This window comes from Lissotriton helveticus, chromosome 5_1, assembly GCF_964261635.1.
Source record: "Lissotriton helveticus chromosome 5_1, aLisHel1.1, whole genome shotgun sequence".
Lineage (NCBI taxonomy): Eukaryota > Metazoa > Chordata > Amphibia > Caudata > Salamandridae > Lissotriton > Lissotriton helveticus.
The window spans coordinates 1,880,677,986-1,880,696,951 of NC_136065.1; the positions used below are offsets into that span (position 1 = coordinate 1,880,677,986).

The following is an 18,966-nucleotide window of genomic DNA, read 5'->3' on the forward strand; positions in this document are numbered from 1 at the left end:
CCTTCTTCTCCCTAGGGAGGATCATCTTTCGGCAAACGACAAGAAAGTTAGCGTCCTAAGAGTCCTGAGTGAACGTTGGTTTCTTCACTGACATTGAGATAAGTAGCCACTGATAGGCAGACCCCCCCTTTGTGGTCAGACTTTTTTTTATTTTTTTTATTTGAGATTTCAAATTACAATACAAACAACAGGAACCTGGGTTCCAACCAAAAACAAAAAAACCAGCCAGCACATCAGCACAGTTATACAAGGAGCATCATAGTACATAACAGAGAAATGACACGTCTTCAATAACATATCAAATTGGTAGCATGCACATCTGAGATAGCAACAAGTACATACATAGCACAACAGTCTTTAGTGTAATCTGACACAGAATTCAATTACATTAACAATGTTGACAATGACCGAACATTGGGGGGCAGCTAAGCCCATCGTATCAAAACCACGCATGTGGTAAATATTGCAAACACATGCCACTTTGACCCAGTAGCTACAGGTAACATAGCATTAGGCAGTCGCGCCAGAGCTGGGAAGCGGGGAGTCTTTGTAGTCAGACTTACCCACTCAGGCCAATAGCTATTTTCTTAGGATAAGTTAAGGCACTAAGACGATTCTGCACTAGTTCTCTATGCACTATCTGTGTTCCATGTGAAGTGAGAAAACCATGTTCTTTCCACAGGCGGCCACAATTGTGCGCTACCCGGAACGCATACTATCAGTGTAGACACTGACAATCAGGTCTGTACTAAGCTCACATGATCTGGTTAGAGCGATCAGTTCAGCTGCTTGAGCTGATTTCTATGGGATACGAGCTGTCTCAACTATTGTCTGGAGTGTCGTAATAGCATAGGCAGCAGATGTAGTGCCATCGGGCAATTTCAAACATGACCTGTCAACCCATAACTCCCCGTCTGTAATGGAGAAGGGAGTGTCTTGCAGGTCAACTCGGCCTTTTGTTTGTTCTTCAGTGAGAAATATGCAATCATGTGAGTCTTGTGACTGAGGCCGAGTAGATGGAACTGGCACTAGTGGGGCGGGATTTAGTGTCAAACATCTTTTTAGCGTGATATGGGGAGCCAAAAGTGTCAATTCATATCCTGTCAAGAGAGCACTAGTGAAATGCTGCGTCTTTAGTTTAGCAACGCATCAACTGAATGGGGCACTAACACAAGCAATTTGTGTGATAGAACTATTCCTTCACTCTGGCTTATGGATACAGCCGTTGCTGCCACAGCTCGGAAACATGCATGCAGTGCGTGAGCGACTATGTCGAGGAAAGCTGAAAAATATACTCACGGACGTTGTTTATCACTGTGCATCTGTGCTAAGACAGAAAGGACACAACCTTCTCTTTCATGTGCATAAAGTGTGAAAGATTTAGTGTACTCTGGGGTACCTAATACTGGTGCAGAGCAAAGGGTTTGACGTAACTGTTGGAAGGTACTCTGGCACTCAGCAGTCCATGGGAGGGGCATTGGGGTGTCTTTGGTCAAAAGGGCTAACAAAGGTTTGATAATATGTGAAAAACAGGGGAACCGCCGCCTACCAAAGGAAGTAAGGCCAATCAATGCACGGATATCTTTTTGAGTACAGGGTACTGTCGTGTCTAGAATGGTACGAATGCGATCTGGTATGAGCGCACGTCCCTCCTTAGACAGGAGGTGACCTAAATAGGTAATCTGCTGTCTACAGTATTGTAATTTCTTTCTAGAGACTTTGTGATTATGTGATGCAAGAAATGATAATAGTAACAATGTACCTTCTTCACATAGTTCCGGAGTATCTGCAGCAAGAAAAATGTCATCCACATACTGAATTAGAACCACCCCTTTTAGTACAGGAAAGGAATCAAGGTGTCTCTTTAATGCTTGACTATAAATACTAGGACTTTCTGTATAGCCCTGTGGAGCTCTACAGAACCTGAATGATCTGTTTTCAGTGTGAATCCAAATAGATAACGGCTGTCCGGGTGAATAGGTATTGAGAAGAACGCATTTTTCAAATCAATCACGGAGAATGTGGTGGCAGTGGGAGGGACCATAGTGAGGAGGGTTGTTATGTCAGAAACGTCCCGATTTTTGGGCATCACTATTTTATTGACCTCACGCAAATCAGTATTGAACCGGTAAATCTTAGTATCAGTGTCCTTTTTCAAAATAGGAAGGATAGGGCTATTGCAGGTAGGGCTATTGCTATTGCAGGAACCTCTTCCACTAAACCTAGTTTAATCAAATCCTGAATAATACCTGCTAATGCTTCCTCGCCCTCTTGAGATATCTTATATTGGGGTAAAAGAGGCAACGAGGCACCCTCCCTCACTTGAATCTGTACAGGTGGAATAACCATTTAACCTACATCAGTGTCTGATCTAGCCCACAAAGTGCAAGGTAGGGACACCAGAGCAACGTCCTCATTGATAAGGCAAGATCTATAAACTATTGGATAGTTGTCATTAAGGATAACATGTACACCTTCTGGGGAACAGCGTATCATAGCACGAAAATATTTTAGCATATGGATATTTTAGCATATTGTAGACATCTACAATGTTATCTGGAGTGCTAGGGGAGAGCAAGAATTGACATGTTGCAGTGAATCTATCTTGTCCGAATTCAAGTGGCTGTGATAGTGGGCTAGGTGTAGGTGTTCCATCGAACCCTATTGATATTATCAATGTCCCAGACAGGGGAGCCCTTGGAACCAGTCTTTTAGACAGGGCACTATGGGTAGCCCCTGTATCCACCAGAAATCGATCAGTAGATCCCAAGACATTCGCGTCAACATAGGGAACCATTTGATCTACTGGCACCTCAACACATCCCACACCCCATCCTGGGCATCCCTAGGCATAATCGGAATCTGTAGGCGTATCAGCAGAATAATCAGTCATTTGGTACTGGTGTCTCTTTGTCAAAGGTATTAGGGTAGCTTGAGCCTTGTTCGACTGCCTCAAACCGGGGGCGAGCACTTGCACTTCCCCTGCTGCCTAAGTTCCCTGGGCGCCCTCTCATACTTCCCCTTCCTCGCTGGTATTGCTGGCCTTGCAAAAGGGGGCACTCAGAACGCCAGTGCCTAGTCTCTTTACAATAGGCACACTGATCAGGAGACAAATTTGCCTGAAGGAGAGGGAGTGCTCCGGGTGTATGCATTGTTCCTCCGCCTCCTCCACTTCTCCTAAATGGTGGACCATACACATGAGCTATCATAACCTTTGTTTTAAAATTTTTAACCTTTTTATCTTCCTTTCCCTTTGCTTCCTGATTCTGTCGCTCATAATATTATGCCATTGTCAGAAGGGAAACTGGGGAGGGCGTGGTCCAAGAACTTTCACTGACCTGAGGCGACTAGATATTTCAAGGAACATATTAGCAACAAATGTGTCAACAAACAGGAGATTGCTGGTCTCGTCAGCCAACGACTGGCCACTAAAATCATGAAATGTCTCCTCAAACCTTGAAGTCAGAAACTGACTCATCCTTTTTCTGTTTACAGGACACTAACGTAGTCCAATCTATTTTCTTAGGGGGTATCAGAGTCTTCAATTTAGTCTAAATAGCTTTAGGAAGATCTAATATCTCCTGTTGGGGCTTCTGGGCAGGTTCCCTGCCTGCATCTATTTCTTCTCATTTTTCCCAGGTGTCACCAAATGCCACAGCCTCATTAATTTTATGTATTGTTCTCCACATATCAGGGGCAAAATAAGCCCAAAGAACATATCTATATCCACTAAAGTGCAAGAGCTGATAGCTCCCTCTACCTCCTCATAGAAGGTGGGGTGGTTTTTCCAGTGGTCAGGAAAGGCAGTCTTAAAGGCCATAACATCTACTCTACTCCAAGGAGTGGATACCCAAATATATATAAAACATCCCTTTGCATCATCGGAAGTCTTATCATCATTAGTTCCCGCACCCTTCTGGGGAACATACAGGGGTGCAGCTTCACGCATTGGTCTCATATCAACTTTACTACCACTAGGATTGTCCTCGTTCACTGGAACATCTGTTTTCTCTGTCTGAGACTTTTCTGTTTCTGCGGCTTTACTCTTCCTAGCTAATTATTTTTCCTTTTGCAGTGTTAATGTCTCATCCCATAGTTTAACTGCTCGTCTAATTGTATCAGGTATGTTTTTGAAAGGTTAAGTCCCATCTCCTAAATGCTTATAATCTTCATTCAAGTACTTTGGGCCTGGTTTGTCAGAGATATGTTGCCAATTATATAATACATCCCAACAGAACTTTTCTAAAAAATATAACTGTTTTGTGTCTTCCCAAGCCTGAATTGTAGTTGTGAGGATCGTCGCTGTAGTAGCCCGACGAGATTCCTCTCTAGCACTGCCCTTCAATTTATCCTTGCTAGACAGAGTAGAGCGAGTCTGTCGCACGGATCGCTGGTCTTTGTCCATATCTTTTGAGGGGAAGAGCTCCTCATCAGAAGCACCAGGGGCACTCGGAACGGGGGATTTATACAGGGCGGGGGTCGCTCTAGTATAATAAAATCATCATGATGCGTATCAAGTATTGGATAGACAGGACGTCTAATATGGTACTGGCCATTTACCTGCAATCGGCGTTCTCTATCTTTCTTTTCTATTCCTTCCTGCATTTCCTTATCTCTTAATTCAACACAATGCTGATATATTGTCTTCCGCTGTTCTTTCTTCGCTATAGCTTCCGCTTTCTTCACTCTCTCTTGCACTTCCTTATCCCACATACGCAAACAATCAAACATATCCTGCCTACTCTTTCTTTGGAACAGACACTGTTCCACATACTGAACATTCTTGAAATCAAACGGCCCATTTACTGGCCACTGTAGGTCAGGTTCTTTCTTTGTGTATTTGTTCCACAATGAGCCATACATTATGGGATGAATACCATAATTTATATACATATCTCTATTCAGCGTCCCTTCTGGAGGAGCCGGCTGACTTTGTTCCAAAACATTTCCTGGACTGCAACAGCAGCACCACTTACGAAGTTTACTAAGAGCAGGCATGTTTTAACAAATATATGTAAGATATTACTATCCAAACAAGCTTCAGAAGGATAAAAATCCCCACAATACCTTCCTTCAATCTTTGCAAAGAATGAATACCAAAACCAAACCAAACAATCAAGAGTGCCGCATCAGCGACCTTACCAAACAGAAACCTTCAACTTCCACCTGCTGATCTCTGGTTGACTTAATGGTCACTGTAAATTCGCCAAAGAAGCCCCAGTCAAGACCGGTCACCACCCAGAGGGTCAAGTCAGGAAAACCGGAAAGTTCATATTGGCTGCAAAGACAAAGGTCTTCTCATGCAGTGCGCGTCCTCAGTGATAATTTCGATCTTCCGTCAAGACCTCTCCTTCAGACGGCGCGTCTCTGATGGGGCCCCACGTGCTGGGCGCCAATTGTGGAAATGTGACCCTGTGAGGGAACATTGGTGCAGTGTCATCCTCTCGTCCACGGGTCCGAAAACTAACAAAATAGAGATCGGCACTGGAGTGAAGTGAAACAAACCAAGTTTATTAAACACTAATGAGTGGGACCACGTCCGAACAACACCCTAAGGTGTTGTAGGAGGACGTACCTTGAATACAAAAACCATCATCCTTATATACTGTTGTTGCAGTGTAATCTCATGGGAAGGAAAACAAGAAGAAACAAGTTTAAGCGCGGAAATAGCTGTAGGCAAACAAGGGCAGATGGGTGACCAGGTGGTCAGCAGATGAGGAGAGGGAGTATGAATCTTTATGGCAGCAATAAGCAATCATTTGATCAAATCTGAGACCAGGTGCACTGGCAGCTGCAGCCCCCCAGCACGTACACCAGATTGAGCATGTCAGAGAGGTCAGCTTAAAGTTGAGGACACAGGATGGGTGAAAAGGCGAGCAGCAGAGAATCAAATGAATACGTCAGAAACTAAATGACGCAACATTAGAAATGGCTGTTGCTTATGCTAACATAGAATTTACACTTTTCCACATTTAGGCATGCGATGTCTCCCCTTCATGGTCACAGACAGCCAGGAGCACAGGGTGCACCACAGTCAACAGATGAATGTGGAGAGGGAATTCAAAGCAAGCCTGAATTACTCTCAAAGTCCTGGGGGATACTGAACTACCAGCGAAGGCTCTTTTGATATTATGTATTATTTTATGACTTAAACCATCAAGGCTGTAGCGACTGGCCTTTCTTCAACTAAAACACAGTTATCAACATGCACACGAATAAGCCCCCACGGGTTAAAGCACGAGGACCAGAGGAGGTATGCCCCTGGCTGCAGTGGGTAAGCATTTTTTTTTTTTTATTTCCTACTTTGTAACATGCACATAATATAGCAGTGTGCGCTAGTCCTTTATGTATCATATTGTGTGGGGATTCGATGTATAATACAGATGTATTCTTAGATATAAAGCCTAAGTTACCTAATCTGGTGCTGAGGAACAGGGACGGACTAACCGTACGTTTCCCTGGTTGCCGGAGGTGTGGGAGCCAGTTTTGTACTAGTGGGGGACCGGTTTTGTTACTGGGGGCTGGTTTTGCAGCAGTGCTGCAATATCAGCCCCCTGCAACATAAGAGGGAGTGGTGCATCTCAATAGCACCCCTCCGCCCTTCTCCCCGCACCCGGGGCCGGTCCGAGCAGCAATCTGCCAGGGTTGGTTGCTGTTCCCAGTTCGGCCCAGCTGGGGAACCAGGTTACGAGCCTTGACATCGGCTTAGCACCCTGTGATTATGGGCAAATCACTTAATCTCCCTGTGCCTACCAAAAATGATTTTATCCTTGTGTAACGTAACTGGTGCTCATGTAAAATGCGCCAATACTTTTGGGTCGAGTTCGCACTATATAAATCTGCCACAAAAAAAAAAGAGAGAGAGAGGGGTCTTCATTTTGCAGTCCTTCTGTTTCAAAGCACTGTAATTAACAGGTCATTGGCAAAAAGAACGGGTGCGTAGTTCTACTGTTTCAAACACCTTGCCCCCACCTCATCTCACTCTGGGTATTACTGGTCAGTGGTTGCCGCACCAAATATTTAGGGTACCAGCCGCCACTGTACAACCCTGGAAATGATACACAAATAGCTGAAAACGTGCCAGCTATGCAAGTATGAACCTGAAAAATTTGGCAGGGCCGATGGGCCTTCACATTACACTAATTTTGCACTGAAACACATGAAACCTTGCCTTCTTCTATATTCAGTCGACCCTCTACATTTACTGAAATTTGCTTGGTCTGATTGTGAAAAATACTGCCTGTCCGTGATATATATATTACAGACGCCTGCTCACCCAATTGAGGACTGAAGCTGTCTAATCGCTGCTCTCTCTTGCCGGGTACAATTTCTAAACCGACCTGAGGTGGCGCTCTATCTGCTTACGCCCGCTCTCTGGTTGTTGTGCGGTGACGCTTGGTATCTCTATGGTAAAGAGGTGCGTAACCGGGTCAGGGTTCACGGACATTCGGAAAGATGGAGCAAAAGCCGGGTGAAGGGGAGAAGACAGCCAAGTTCGCGCAGAGGATAGATCCCAAGCACGACCATCTTGAGCCCGAGCAGAGAGCATCGATGAGGAGAGCGGAGCTGTTGCACTGGCAGAGGAATGTGCATAAGCTTCGGGGGAGAAACGTGGCTACCGGGCTGGGCATTGGGGCCATAGTTCTGGGCATCTGTATCCTTCACTGAACCTATGCGTGAGAAACCTGAGACAGCGGGAACAACAGTGTAACTGCAGTGCAAGTGCTTCTGTGTGTGAGGCGCGAGGGGAAGCAATTGCGCAACAGGGGTGTTCACTAGCGATCCACTTCACGTGGGATATACAAGCAGCAAGAGTTGGCTTTTGACTCAGCACTTTGTACAGTGGTACTTTTCAGTTTCACATTTCACGTTATAAGTGTAAACGATAGCTGCCATTTTTTTCAGAATCCCTATATTTGACATTTCCATGTCTTCAGTGTGCTTATGCGTGACACTTCTCTGCGACACTCTGGGTGACACTTTATTATATCCACGTAATGAGATATACAGAATTGCGGGTGTTCCGGGTGCTTTACGGTGTCTGTAATGTGGGAGAACCTCTTATGCTCCTGCTGGGAGACATGCGACTTTCTTCTGGCACTCTATTAGAAGGCGTTGGCTTCTGCTCTCTGGTACCTACATCATGGCATGACAAGGCATAAAGTGATCTGTGACAAGTGGCTCTCTTCGACCTAATACAGCCTCTGTCGTTGTTAAAGTGTGATACGTTAAGGCATTAGTGGCTTTTTAAGAAACATCCCATTGAATTCTGGGATTTTCGGTTTTGCTTCTTTATCAAGGTTTTCCATACAAAGCCGGAGCAGAAATTGTTACATGCCAGTAATATTATTTTATCATGGGCTCTAGGATGGGGAGTTCTGACTTATTTTATTATAATGTTATGTCAAGTGTTGGGCAGAAAGTTTAACAAAGCTCATTATGGAGCAGAACAGCTACTAACTGTTTTGATTCTTTTGGAGGATTGAGGGGTACTACAACTAAACAAATGATTGTATTGTGGAGAACTGGGAGATTGTAGATTGTTGGCTTGTTATCAAATTAAGCAGCTGGAGTACAGCCTCGAAAAGGTGGCATATTTTTGAGACTTTTATAAATGGGGTTTCTACACAAAGCAAAGTATCTTGTAATCCAGTGTCTGAATACTTAATCTGCAAACTTTCAGAAAGTTTGCCGCACATTACTGTCGGTCTGTGATCTGCAGGCCTTGAATACCAGGACCGATAGTGACTATAAATCCCATTAATAGTGGCGGGCTAGGGCTGTCAATGTTGGCAGATCCCATGGAGCGCGTTTTTCACGCCCCAGCTGCTGTCTAATGTAATGCTTATAGCTGCTGACCGGGACGAGGACACTTACCTCTAAATTACATTGTCCTGAGGCTCATTTTCCCCGAGTCTAGTGTCTGTCATGAAAGCTCTCCCTGAAGACCGAATCACTGTTTAAGAGGACAGTTCACTCCGGTGCTTAGACCTCTCCCGCATATCTCCTTTCGTGGGTTTGTATCAGCACAGGAGGCAGATCCTCCTGGAAAGCTATAAAGTGCATGAACACGTGGGTACATCCTCATGTTCACCCAATCAGCGCAGCAGTAATCTCCAAGGGGACTGTCGTAATAATCATTCTGACTAATCAGCGGGGTGAGGAGCACCATGTGTTTGGCAGCAAGGAAGTCGGCTTCCAAGGGTCCTAGGAAGAAGGCTGAATAGTACCACATGTAACGCTGTAGAGTACTGATTTGGGCAGTGAAGTGGTTTAAACACGCAAGGTAGTGTACAATTGAATTTGCTGCTGCCTCCAATTGCGTGATAATCTCGGTTCCTCGCAGTAATGCGGGAAACCCCAGCAAACTGCTTTATTCTAAACCAAGATACTTGAAAATGCTGTTGAATTTAAGTATCTCAGCATGTAAAGCCCTGTTGGCTAAAATGCAGGACTAGCTGATGGTGTTGGACATGGCATGGGAACTCTTGGCAGAGTGTGAGTGTTTAGCCCTTGGCAAGAAGATTGATATTGGATTGAAGGACAGGTTCCGGCTCTGGCTCTGTAGAGGAAGGAGAAACTGCTTGGCAGTGCAGATGAGGGAAGAAGTGTTCTGCTGCATGTAATTAAGGAGCTTATGTTAGAAGGGATACCTTGGCATTAATGCGAGTCTGCTCCGTCATCCTGGGCATTCTGTGGTTCAGGGGATACTTCTTCTTGTAGGCATGTGCTGTTTGTATAAAGCGAACCAAGCCAAATGCAGTGGAGCACTTTACAAAGTCTCATTCTCGGTTCATTAAGAGAGAGTAATGACCAGTGTCTTACACAGAGCAGTCTGCCTTGGTATAGTGTAACTGAATGTATATACCACTTTACTGCTGAAGAGTCGCGAAGTACATTGTCAGACTGCTAGCATGACGCACAGTGGGGGTTTGTTTGGTTGAAAGATTGTTGAACTCAAGGGTGCCCTGTGTGGAAAAAAATGTTGGTATGCTGCGGGAGCCGCTTAAACAGTTGAACTCAATTCCGAGCCTTCTAGGAACCTGATCACGACGAATCTTTGAATTCTGAGATAAAATATGCCGATGACATCTCTTGATAGTGTTAAAAAAAACAGTTAAGGACCTTGACTGTGGAGTCTAAAATAGAGCAGTGGGTGGTGAGACCAAGAATACCACCGTTATCAGTAGTAGGTTTATGCAGTCTTCGCAAATGCATTGGAATAACAACACAAGAATTGCCTGTTCGACCCACCAGCATGCAGTGATGGTGCTACCTAGGACAAATTGCAGACATTGCAGTAAAACCCAAAGAGAACCGCATGAACCTCAGTAAAAGGTGTCTGGTGGTAGACACAAACCACTGCTGTAGATAAGATTGGGGAAACCTGTGCCTGGAATGCATTTGGATTAATTAGAAAGGGAGGGCACGCAAGGAGCAATGGGTTGCTGCAATAGCTTTAGGCTGGCCCTTTCCTCTCGGATGTGTTTTTTCCATAAATATATGATTTGGTCAGAGAAGGTTAATGGGACTGAGACATTTAGTTTCTGTGAACGGCTCAGCCCTGTCATCGCCAGTAAGCATAGAACCGCTGGGAGTCACCCACTTGCTGGTTTCCATGAACTGTATATATTAAGTCTTCTAATTGATCAAGACCACCGGTGAATTATTTGCAAGGAGGTCGGAAGAGAACTATTGGCTGCATGATATTGCACTGTGCAATAAACAAGACATGGTCACGGAACAAACATGCCGTGGCCAGCCTGTATGTATGCCTTTGAAGTTGTATAGCGTTGAGTCTGCCTGTGCTCCTGTTCTGGCATTGAGAGGTCCCAGCCATGTTCCTTAAAGACTACCCCCTGCTTAGCTTCCCCAGTGGTGCAGTTCAGTGGACTTCTAGGCTTCTGGCATGCACGGTGAAGTTTTATAAACATACTTCTACCATTCTCCTCCCTTAAAAGCGTTGCATTACCCCGGCCTCCCACAATTTTGACCTGATAGCACACATGGTATGTGCACTTCAACTGTGTCCATTCCTATGTTGCTAGGCATATTAGCGCTTGCTTTTTATTGGGTGTACCACAATATACACTCTGCCCATCCTCTTTGTCGGATCTTGCCACATTCATTTCAGAGGTTGATGCCTCCTTGTGTTCTTAGATTTGTGCTTATGGGTTTGTCTGTTGTGCGTTTGGCCTATTACACATATTATCTTTTCTGATGTTTCTTCTTTCAATGTTGGTGTGTTTGAAACAGTGCCCCATTTGAGCCAGTTTCTTCGTATGTTAACAGCAACACTTCCCACAGTCCCCCACATGGTGGCGCTGTTGGACTAGTTTTGAAGTTAGTGCTTCAGCAGAATGTTTAAAAATGAAATGTACATTAAAATGAATAATACTAGAATGCCCTTGCCAGTCTAATAGCTTTGGGTGGCTTGGAATTGCTAGTCTTATAGGAGTGTGATGTTTACTAGTTGTGTTAGTACTGACATCTGCTATCTCTCTCGTGCGCAGTAGGTGGTGCAAGTTGCAGTGGTGTCCTGAGAAATACATTGGCACTTTTTTTTTTTTTACACATTAAGAACTGGTTACAAAAGTACGCCCATGTAGGGCACTGGCCATTTCTGCTCGGCAAACCCTACTTGATACATTTTCATGTGAGCCTGAATGCGGAGATGGAAGTGACGGAGCATGTCGAATACTGTTCGCTAACCCCACTCTTTTCTTTGAGTACATGGCTTGTGCGAATGCATGGAAATTGAGATCTCATGTGGAAAGAGGCTCTTGCCAGGGTGCTAAAGGCAAGCCTTGTCATTCTCAACAGCAGCGAGGCATGGCTTGAGCAGCTCATGCTGAGCTCCTCCTGTTACTGAGCTCCTGGTGTGGCTGCTGCGGCAAATTTCCACAGACATCAGCAGTCCTAGATTGCTCATGTTTGGAACACAGAAAGGATGTTGGATCTGACACACACGCAGAATACATAGCTGTGACGTTTTGACTCCTGAATGTCTGGCAGTATCGGCAAACTACCCATCTCTGGCTATGACACAAAGCCCACGATATTACAAGGAGGGCTATCTTGTATCATGCAGATGATGCTCTCAATATGTCAAGGGCCGCCATAATCCCTTCAAAAGAGGAGGGTTGCTCCGAATGCCAATCTGGATGCGACACCCTTTCTACAGTGCATTTGTTCTTCATGCAGACTAACAATGCAGGCCCTGCAGTACTTGGTCATTGACCATGTAGCTTTAGTAACACATGGTGATTGGCCATGAATTCCAGGCTTAGCTCCGTCACTCAACGCTCTGTGTATCCGTATAAGGCCCGTTAACGCAGCACCGTGATGGATAAGAGCACCTATGCCTCCAAGGATGCATGCATATGCGTGATTTAGTTTGGCTGCTAAAGTCATTCACAAGGTTAGGATCGGTGCTGTACCATTTCCTGTGTTATTTCGTGAAGTGCAGGAAACGGTGCTCGCGATAGAAGTTACTCTGATTGACATTTGTTGTGCTTCTCTTGGGCTTCCTACCACGGATTTCTAGTCACCCCTGTCTGTCTAGTTGGACTGATTGCTGCAGTCACCAAGAGCCCACCCGGTATCCTAACAGCATTGGCAATACCAGTTGGTGTGGTTGATAATTGACAGTGCCCCTTCAGTTTCATGTGAGTTTAGATAGCATCTCCTCATTCAAGCACTCTGTCACTCATCCTTGCACTCACTGATCCACAATAAAAGTCTTAGCAAACTCAACAGACCTAAGCATTATAAACTATAACAATGAAAATAGGAAGATAATGTTGCATTAATGTGGCGGGCATGTGCTTATCCATACTAATATTATAAAGAGAGAGCCCAAACCTTTGAGGCAGGTAATCTCAGTAACCACAGCACCAATCAAAACACCCAATACAGCGTTGGAAAGGGCAGTTGCAGCAGAAGGACATAGGCTATGCAGACGACCACCATATACATTTAAAAGGTAAAAGAACCGTGCCAGCAAAGTAGTCCCTTGTGGGCGTGTCTGCGTTGTGCTGTGGGCTGGGGGCGTGACTAACGCTGGGGGCGTGTGGTACGGCCATCATATCGTGGGCTGTGGGCATGTGCTGGGGCGTGACAAACGCTGGGGGCGTGTCCGCCCTTCATGCCATGTGAGTCGTACATGCACGCGCCAATTACGTTGCTGCGCAGCATCAAGGGGCACGCTGGGGGCGTGAGAAACGCTGGGGGCGTGTGTCCGACCTTCATGTCATGTGAACGCAATTGCGCCGCATCAAGGGGCACGCAGGGGGCTTGAGAAACACTGGGGACGTGTGCTACGTTTCGCCCTTCATGCCATGTGGGTCGTACATTAATCAGAAGATCGTCTGCTGTGGGCGTGTGCTGGTGGCGTGACAAACGCGTTCAGCTGGAGGCGTGGTAAGTAACGTTACTGCAGCCTCTCCTGCGCGCTGTTACTGAACTCTCTCATTCAACTAAATTACACGCACCTGCTACCATCAACCAGGGCTCTAGCCGGGCTCAGGCGGCGGATCAGTACACTAATTACACGCGCCTGATAAGATCAACCAGGGCTGCCGCTGGGCCTCAAGCGGGGGAACACGCGTCTGCTAACATCAAACAGGCCTGCATCTGGGCCTCAAGCGGGGGAACACGCAAATGAGCGTGTCTGTGGGGACAATTACTGCAGCCTCTCCTACTCGCTGTCACTCAACTCTCTCATTAAACTGATTTACCCGCGACTGATAACTCTCTCATTCAACGACATTACACGCGACTGCTAACATCAACCAGGGCTGTAGTCGGACTCAGGCGGCGGATCACTACACCAATTACACGCGCCTGCTAACATCAACCAGGGCTGCAGCTGGGCCTTCTCCGTCCTGATTCTAATGAAACAAAAATTGTTGTCTACCGCAAGATTTTAAAATAAATTGCCCTTGCCAAATACACACATTACAAACATTCTATTTCATACCCGAACAACGTCGGGACGGGCTGCTAGTAGAATAAATAAAAAACTGAGCATGGAAGGGAGCGACCAGCTTGGAGATGCATTCTGTGTAGTAATTAATCGCTGTGGTATTCACCGATGGCTGGCATTCTGCATCTAGATATGACAGTCATCTTGGAACGGTAAACCAGTAATCTGCTATGGACAATGCCCTTGAAGGTAATCGCCTGGTTTTAAATCAGTGGTCACTGTGGATACTGTGCACTGCAGATGAAAGGAGCAGTAATGAGTAGCCTTTTCTAGGGAACTGTCTGGCACTCCAAAAAAAGAAGGAAGGAAAAAAAGGGGACTATAGAAAGAGAAATTGCAAAACTAAATTGACTGGCACAGTAGCTCTGGCACTGCAGGGCACTCCCTTTTAGATGGATGTGTACATTTTTACAAAATGCCATCACTCAGAGGGCAATAGAATCAGTTGCTGAAGTAGATTGACCCACTACCCCATATTATGTGATGTCATGAGCTGGAACAGAACGTCAGTGACACTCAAACAGACCACTGGTTGAAGAGGTCTGACCAAAAGTCTCTGTATAGATAGGTCTATGTGTTCTTCTTTTTTTTTTTTTTTTTTTTTTTTTTTTTACCGAAGCCTAGCAGACAGCTAAAGCTGTCCAGCTGGATCTAAAAGTACTTTAAAACACACACTGCTAAATGCTATGTATAAAATTACAAACATGTATGAAATTACAGTTGGCTAAACAATATGAAATCTCTCCTATGAGCTAGCACAGATTCTCTGATGCAAATTGTCTACCCCAGGGATTATTGGAGGGGGTTAATAAACACCAAAACCCTGGCATACTACATTCGTCTGTCAGATTCCATGTAACACAATTCCTGACTACAGATTTCAACACAGTGTTGTAACAGTCAACCCTAAAATGCCAATTGGCTTTAATGTTTGATTTTTCACTATAAATAAGTCAGTACTACTGTCTTTGTCATAGGTTTTGGTAATAAACAGAGCAGACCTAAGGCATCTGATATAACGTTTCCCAACACTGGCCTACCATATTGCACATTGGATTGGCTTTCTCACAAAACAGCCATTTGTATAAAGCCATAAACTTACAAATATGTATGCACCCTTTTAAGTAGCTAAAATGAGGATTTTCACAGTGCAAATCTTGTATCTAAGGAATTGTCAGAGATAATGCCAAATAATTGCCTACTTCTGTAATCTGTTGGACTCCTAATAAAATACCTGAGTACAGGCTTTACCACAGTGTGATAGCGAAGCACCCTGACAAGCGTATTGCCCCTTATACTTTTCACAGTAAAGTCAGTCATACGTTAAGCCGTTGCCATATCTTTTCATTTTTTTTTGTTTAAATATCTTTTATTAGTTGTTTTGTTAAGTTACGTTCAATTCGTACACATACATGAAATAGGTACATAATTTTGGCATAGCATCATCAGTGCACATCTTACCAATCGTAGAGACACAATGTTGGTTACAGGTAAAAGACGGTAGAATAAAAGTAAAGCAATGTACATATCGTGACTAGGCCATAAGCTCTTATTGTGTACTGAACCGATGTTAAATCGCAAATCAACAACAGCAGTTTGCTGAAAACGCCAAACGATTTCCAACCTTATACCAATGGAATGAGTAGGTAGGGGTATCGGCTATATAATTCCTGTGGTATCGTGCATTAGTAGTTGTGGCATACATGTAGTAGGTATTCAAATCTTTTGCTGGAAACTGGAAACTATGAACAACAACTTGGGATCGGGGGGTTGTAAGACTAGGTGAAGGTGAACTAGGAATGTGTGGTTCAATCAGGGCAGTCAGGAACAGGCGTGAGTAGTGCCATGGCCGCCGAGAGGGCCGATGGATGCGAAACGCAGTGGGCTTAACAAGGAAATGGGGGGGGGGGAGACAGGAAGGCTGATCACGGGGTCTGGTCTGGAGCGTGCAGGGGTGCGAGACTGGTACGTAGCCAGGGGTGGGAGGGGGGGGAGAGGGTTGAGAGGGAGTGGAGGAGGGGGAGGGGGGGAAGGTTGAGGGAAGTAGTGGGAGAAAAGGTAGGGGTGTCTGGGTAAGTTGACTGCTGCACACCCAAATCTAGATAATGCCTTTCTGTAGGCACACTTGGTGATAAGCGGCCAGGGTGTTGTCCCAGTCTTGCATTGTCATATCTTTTCATGATAACAGACCAGAACCTTGGCATTGTATAGTTATCATAACCAATTTAGGCCTACTCTGCGAACCATACTCATTCCAGTAAGACATAATGTGTAATACAGGCATGCTTTTTGAGTTCATGCACACAAGCTCTGCCCAATCAAATGCTATACGTAAGGGAATCCACATGTAGGAAGAGCCTAAGCACCTCTTCAGTAATGCCAGACCTAAAAGACAAAAAGAGCAGTTGATGGACGGAATGCTGAACAATGTCAAAATTCCCTCTCAGAACAGAGATCTGGGCCTAAATCCATGTTTGTTTTGCCCATCATGCCATTCCAGTTTAGACCTAGCCATACATAAATCAGTCTTGACCCTGCTACCCATGGCAACAGTCCAACCCAAACTGCCAGGCTAGGTCTTCCTTGGACAGGAGTATCACCCCTCATCAGCCAAAATTGTTTATTTACTGAAGAATATAAACCAGTTTATAAAGAACACGCTTCGTCTACGAGTGAGATACCGTAGAGTATGGATATGACAGCCGATATTGTTTGGTTTGAATTAAAATGTATCTTAAACTATTATTGACCGCTTCAAAAATGCTACTCACTACTAATGATGTAAACAGTTTAGCTGGCCTATATATTATGTAGATTTATGTAAATAAATCTTTTAATAAAACTCATTTGATTTATGTCAACGTCTGCAAGATTAAATAAAGGGGATGCAGTGGAAATCAATGATAGCCATTTATGGAGGACTACATACATGTAGTAGGTATTCAAATCTTTTGCTGGAAACTGGAAACTATGAACAACAACTTGGGATCGGGGGGTTGTAAGACTAGGTGAAGGTGAACTAGGAATGTGTGGTTCAATCAGGGCAGTCAGGAACAGGCGTGAGTAGTGCCATGGCTGCCGAGAGGGCCGATGGATGCGAAACGCAGTGGGCTTAACAAGGAAATGGGGGGGGGGGGGGGGGGGGGGAGACAGGAAGGCTGATCACGGGGTCTGGTCTGGAGCGTGCAGGGGTGCGAGACTGGTACGTAGCCAGGGGTGGGAGGGGAGGGAAGACCTAGCCTGGCAGTTTGGGTTGGACTGTTGCCATGGGTAGCAGGGTCAAGACTGATTTATGTATGGCTAGGTCTAAACTGGAATGGCATGATGGGCAAAACAAACATGGATTTAGGCCCAGATCTCTGTTCTGAGAGGGAATTTTGACATTGTTCAGCATTCCGTCCATCAACTGCTCTTTTTGTCTTTTAGGTCTGGCATTACTGAAGAGGTGCTTAGGCTCTTCCTACATGTGGATTCCCTTACGTATAGCATTTGATTGGGCAGAGCTTGTGTGCATGAACTCAAAAAGCATGCCTGTATTACACATTATGTCTTACTGGAATGAGTATGGTTCGCAGAGTAGGCCTAAATTGGTTATGATAACTATACAATGCCAAGGTTCTGGTCTGTTATCATGAAAAGATATGACAATGCAAGACTGGGACAACACCCTGGCCGCTTATCACCAAGTGTGCCTACAGAAAGGCATTATCTAGATTTGGGTGTGCAGCAGTCAACTTACCCAGACACCCCTACCTTTTCTCCCACTACTTCCCTCAACCTTCCCCCCCTCCCCCTCCTCCACGCCGCGCGGTGGTGAGCTGTGACCCTTGACCCTGCTCGCAGGGCCCGTCGCTCCACACACCGCATTGCTCCCCGTGGGTGACCAGGACTCCTGCCCTTCACCGCTGCTGCACCCGTATTTCTGAGTATTGTTGTTGACTGCACCCAGTGTTTTACTTGGATTGTGCCCTGTTTATTGCCTGTTGCCAGTATGTTTTGTGTTTCTCCATGACTGGTTTTCCCGCTTCTGTGCCCCCCGCTCCCCGCTTCCCGCCGCTGCTCACTTGCGGCCCGCCCCTTTTTCTTCTGTGCCACGCTCCCTCTGTCGCCCATTGGCCACCCCGCTCCCGCCTCCTCCTCCCTCCGACTTCACCATTTATGGAGGACGCAACGCGGAAGCGCAGCGGATGCGCCAAAGGCAAACCAGTCTGCGCCCGTCCGCGCCTGGACCGCACCCAGCGCCAGAACCCCTGGCCCCCGCCGACACCAGGACACCCGACTAAGATACGACACCGCCGCCCTCATCGCACTCAACACCGGACGACCAACCGCCTGCAACCAAGCCACCCCTAAGCGCACCCACGGACCCTTCACTTGTCTAGTCTGCAAATTCACTTGCCTTCAACCCCGCACCCCGCCCGCCAAACCAAACACCAACAACAACCACCTTCAGTGCATCCTCCTCAACACCCGCTCCGTTAACAAGCACGCCATCGAACTCTGGGACCTCCTCGACACATCAGCACCAGACGTCGCCTTCCTCACGGAAACCTGGATGAACGCCTCCTCCGCCCCGACATCGCCATAGCCATCCCAGACAAGCTACAAAATCACCCGGAAGGACCGCACCAACAAAACGGGAGGAGTCGTCGCCATCATCTACAGAAACACCATCAACGTCATGATCAACGCCGAAGACATCGTCCCCACGGCCGAACACCTACACTTCCAAATCCACACCGACCCCCAGACCACCCTCCGAGGAACGCTCATCTACAGAACCCCAGGCCCGCGCACACAATTCAGCGAAACCATCGCAGACTTCATCAGCCCGCACGCCCTAGCCTCACCAGAATACATCCTCCTAGGAGACCTGAACTTTCACCTGGAGAAAAACAACGACAACGCAACCTCCACCCTGCTCGACAACCTCGCCAACCCCTGACTCAAGCAACTGGTGGACACCCCCACCCACCTCG

General features: G+C 46.0%; 1 protein-coding gene across 3 annotated transcripts in view; it reads right to left on the reverse strand.

Moving 5' to 3' along the window:
• The window catches only part of CNTD1 (cyclin N-terminal domain containing 1), a 197,534-nt gene extending 190,088 nt beyond the window's left edge, over nt 1–7,446 (reverse strand). For 2 of the 3 annotated variants that reach the window (XM_078645354.1, XM_078645356.1), the window contains exon 1: nt 7,277–7,446. The gene's annotated coding sequence lies outside the window, so the exon portion shown is untranslated. Of the gene's footprint in view, nt 1–5,142; nt 5,413–7,276 lie in introns of all 3 variants that reach the window. The other variant, XM_078645357.1, reaches the window with a different exon arrangement.
• Between the last annotated feature and the right edge of the window lie 11,520 nt (nt 7,447–18,966).